We start from the raw sequence: 5,328 nt of genomic DNA, 5'->3' as shown, positions 1-5,328 counted from the left end.
GATAGGACAGAGGGAAAGGTAGTTAGTCTTTTACAACGTAAACATTATGGAAGTGCTTTGCATTGTTACACATGTATGATCTATATTGTTTGTTTTCTCAATGAGGATGGGTGGGGAGGGAGGGAGAGAATATGGAACTCAAAACTTTAAGAATGAATGCTAAAAATTGTTTTAGCATGCAATTGAAATTAAGCTATACAGGCAATGGAGTAAAGAAATCTATTTGCCCTACAGGAAAATAGAGGGGTAGGGGGATAGAAGAAGGGTGAGTAATAGAAGGGAGGAGAGACTGCTGTTCTGGAGTGGGGGGTGGGAAGAGAAGGGGAGAAAATTTTGAATTCAAATTCTTGCGGAAGTGAATGTTAAGAACTGAAAAATAAATAAATTATATATTTAAAAAATAAAAATAGTTATAGATCATCTCTAGAGAAATATTAGTTCACCTGACTCTCTTCTATTAAGATGCCTTTCTACACATTTGACAGGCTTGTCTGTGTAGTAGATTTATTCATGAGACAATATGGAGTGAAAAAAGATCTTTCTTTCATCTTCTATTCTCTCCTCATTTACTGGCTCCTTCCTCATTGACTACACAGTGTGGTTTGGTGAAATGGATTTAGAATCAGAGGATAATGGGCTTAGAACCTGTTTCTGTCACTATGAGATCTTGGGCAAATAACTTCAATTCTTGGAGATTCAATCTCTTCAGCTATAATATCAATCAATCAACCAATAAGCCAAGAGGTATTAAAGCACAGTGGATAGAGTTCTGGGTCTGTAATCCAAAAAACTCATCTTCCTGAGTTCAAATGTAGCCTCAGACATTTACTAGTTATGTGACCTTGGGCAAATCACTTAACCCTGTTTACCTCAGTAGCTCATCTGTAAAATGAGCTGGAGAAGGAAATGGCAAACCATTGCAGTATTTTTGCCAAGAAAATCCCAAATGGGGTCACCAATAGTTGAACAGGACTGAAACAAATGAATACCAACATGCCCCAGGTGACTAGGACAGAGACTGCTGAGCCTGGATTCAGGAAGTTCAAATGTGGCCTCAAACATTTTACTACCTGTATGATCCTGGGCAAGACACTTAATCTCTACCTGCCTCATCTTCTCAATGCTAAGTTGGAGGTCATAATAGCACCTCTCCGACTGAGTTGTTATGAGGATCAAATGGAGTAATATTTGGAAAGTGTTTAGGACACACAGTGCTTGACACATAGCAGGTACTTAATGAATGTCTATTACCTCCCTCCTTCCTTATTTTTTTAAGTAAGAAGTTTCCCTCAATCTCAAGTTTACATAGATTTATGACTTCACATCTTAATGGATAAAGCAGATCTCCATAATTAGATAAATACAAGTACATAGAAGAGATGAGAGGTAACCTTAGAAGGGTACCTGCTAGATCAGGTGGACAGATAAAATCCTCCTGCAGAAAGTGGGAAATGAATTGAATCTTGAAGACAGACAAGGATTGTAAGATACATAGATATATGGATGGATAATAGTGCATTTATTAAACACTTACTGTGACACTGTGCTGCATGAAGGACACAAATATAAAGATAAAATGCAGTCCTTGCCCCCAAGGAGCTTACATTGTAAAAGAAGAAGATAATACATAAAAGAGAGCTAGAAAATGAGGGACAGGGGCAAGGCCGTTAGTGAGAAGGTAGAGATGATCAAGGACTGGAGCCAAGAGTGTACTGAGCATACATGGCCTGGATACCTCATGAAATGCTTATTGAAACTAAGAACTCACCAAGCAGAAAAGGGGACTGCAGCATGGATACATCTCCAGAGTCAGGATGCTGATGGTAAGAATGTAGAGAAATCCAGAAAGTAAGAAATAGAATTTAGATGGAAGCAGAAACAAGAAAGGCAGTGTTGCAGGTGAGGAATGTTAAGTAGGACAGTAAGGTTGGACTGCAGTGTTTGTGGAAGGAAATATTTTATATGAAGATTCAAAGAGAGAAAAAGATCATGAAGGGCTTTAAAAGGAGTTTATATTTGACCCTAGGGGGAATAGGCAGTCAGAAGAGTTTTTTTTTAATGAAGGAGTGTGGTGGGGAGAGAGAGAACTGACATGGTGAAATATGAACTTCAGCAAAATCATTTTGGTGGTTATGTAGATGATGGATTAGATTAGGGAGAAACCTGAGACAGAGAGAACAATTAAGAATTAATTGCAATATTCTAGGTGATAAAACACCTGGGCTAGAATGGTGGTTGTGTGACTGGAGAAAAGGGAAGATGTGTGACAGATATTGTAGAGAAAGAAACAATAGATTTAACTACTGACTGGGTATGTGCAGTGAATGGAAGGGAGGAGTGCAGATTATGCCAAAATTTTGAACCTTAGTGACTAGAAGACTGGTGGGGCCCTTGGTAGTAAAAAGGAAGACTAGAGGAGGGGATTGCAAGAAAGATAATGTGTTGTTTTCAACACGTTGATTTTGAGGTGCCTATGGAACATTCAGCTCAAAATGTTCATCAGGCAGCTGAACTCAGCTGAACTCCTAGAACTCAGGACTAGGGCTGGGTGCATAGAGCACAGAGTCACCTGCATGGGATCTAATGAAATTAAATGAGAGGTAATAGATAAAAAAGAGAAGAGAGCACAGGACAGAACCACTTAGTGGGAGGAATAGAGAGGATGACATAGCAAGACAAGAAAAGGGAGACTGGGAGGAGAATCAAGAGAATTGTGTCATGAAAACTCAAAGAGGAGACAGTAATCTGGAGGAGAAAGTGATTAATATGAAATGATCCAGACAGATCAATATGCATTAAGCTGAGAAAAGGTTATTAGATCTGGCAATTAAAAGATCATTGTTGACTTTGGACAGAGTAGTTTCAACTGAATTATGATGGAGTAAGTCAGATGGCAAAGAATTTAGAAGAGAAAGGAAGGAAAGTAAAAGTGTTGAATGTTCTAAGAGTTTATCTGAGAAAGGGAGAGTATATATCATCATATAGAGAGAAAATGGTAGGGTAAAGTGAGGATTTTTTTAAGGATGAGGGAGACACTCATGGGTGTTTGGACAGCAGAGAAGAAGCTAGAAGACAGGGAGAGATGGACAATTAGAGAAAGAGAAGAAAGGATAGTAAAGGAAATCTGCTGAAGATAGGAGTTGAAATCAGTGGTGCACATAAGAATGTCATTCTTTAGAATTGAGAATAAAGGAAAAGATGATGGGGATGCTATTAAGAAGATGTGAGATGAGGAGAAGTGGGGCTCTTGAAAAAGAACATGAAGTATGAAGTGAAATCCCACTTGGGAGGGTCATATCAAGGACTGAGAGGAGGTTGTCGGGAGATTTGAGGAGAGAAGGGAAATTTGGAACAGCTGGTATAGTAAGTGAGAAAGAGAATTGATTAGGTTGTTGACAGATTGCCTTGCTACAGAGAAGGCCCAGTTGAGATAACATAAATTCATAGTGAATCAGTCATCATGGTTTCATGACTTCCTCCAACTCTGTTCAGTAGCACAAAGTAGGAATTAAAATGGCAGATGTTGGGAGTAGTTTAAGGTTGAAATCTGACAAGCTGTGATTGATAATATGCTATGGAAACAAGTAATTTAAGATTAGAAGACAGTATAGAGTTGAGCTGGTTCATCAAGAGGTTGAGAATAAGAAAGAAGGAATGTGTAGCCAAATCAAGGTGTTGATGTGGGGAAAGTACCAAGAGGTGGAAGGAGTACAGTACATGAGAGGATAAAGAAGAGGCTAGACATATGGTAAAACCTGCTGGTTCTCCATGTCATTGGAAGAAATAGAGTTGTTGACTCCCAACTTATTCAAAACATGTGAGCAGTTAAGAGGGAGAAGAGAGAAGGATGCTCCTGATGGCATCCTTCCACCCACCAAAGTCTTAGAAAAAAACCCAACACTTTTTTTGTTTCTGCTGTTTCCTCCCCTCCCAATTCACTTCTCAGCTCCTTGCAATTTGGCTTCTGATCCCAACACTTGACTAAAATTACTTTCATCGAAGTTAACAAAAATCTCTTCATTACTAAATGTAATAGTCTTTTCTCAGTACTCATCTTTCTTAATCCTCATTCCTTCTGCCCACACTTTCCTTTTAGAAATTCTTTCCTCCTTTGATTTTTGTGACTTTTTTTTTCTTCAGATTCTCTTCCTACACATTTTACCACTACCCAGTCTCCTTTGCTGTATCATGACTCATGTCTTACTCTCAAAGAGTAACAGTCCTCTCCTTCAAGTTTTGTCTTGGAGTGTTTTTTCTTCTCTCTCTTCACCCTCTAATTTGGTGGCCAGATCAGTTCCTTTAATTTCATTTATCTTCTCTAAGCAGATGATTTCTAAAATTGTATATTCAGATGTTTATTGAGTTTCTAGTCCTCTATCACCAGCTTCTTGTTAACTGTTTCTGTCTAGATGTATGATTGACTTCTCAAACTCAATATGTACAAAAATAGAACTGATTACTGTCTTCCTCTAAACTTGCCTCCTTCTAAATTCCACATCAGTTGAAATCATTCTTCTAGTCATCTATACATAGAGTTTCTGAATCAACAGAGATTCTGATTCTCCCTTTTCATCAATATCTTGTTGCCATATCTTGTAGATTCTAGCCACACAACATAGATCACATTATCCACTTCTTTCAACTCACATAGCCACCAACTTATTTCAGGACCTCACCTCTTTTCACCTGGGCTATTGCAGTAATTGGTCTTTATGAATCCACTTTTGCCCCTCTAATTCATCCATCACACAGTTGCCAAGATAATTTTTTAAAACAAAGTCCTGCTTAGGACTTTTCAAGGAGTCCCTCCTGCCTCTAGGACAAAATCAAACTCTTCAACATGTCATTTAAAGCCTTTTATAATTTGGCTCCCATGTATATTGTCAGACAATTCACATTATTCCAATCAATGGATAAAAGAACAAGTGTAGGCCAATAAAACTATTTTCTTTCATGAAAATATTGTGCAGTGTTTCATTAGGATATGATTTTTGTATAGGGACTCCACAAAATCCTATTTTACTACTTCATTATAATATAGAGGGAGAGTTCTTATAGGCCATGACAGTGCAACACAAGAACTATTAGATCTTACAAAGCTAGAAAGGTTTCAGACAGGAATTGGACCATGCCATGGTAAAAAGTGTGTTGAATTTGGAGTCAGACTCAAATCCCATCTCTGCCCCCTTGCTAATTATGTGAATTTGGACTAATCACAATGTCTCTAGACCTCAGTTTCCTCATTTGCAAAGTGAGAGGTTGGGCTTGAATGCCTTTAAATTCCCTTTCAACTCTATATCCATGATGTGATGATCCTGCGAATGTGAA

Source organism: Notamacropus eugenii, chromosome 3, assembly GCF_028372415.1.
Source record: "Notamacropus eugenii isolate mMacEug1 chromosome 3, mMacEug1.pri_v2, whole genome shotgun sequence".
NCBI lineage: Eukaryota > Metazoa > Chordata > Mammalia > Diprotodontia > Macropodidae > Notamacropus > Notamacropus eugenii.
Note: the sequence above shows the minus strand (reverse complement) of the source record.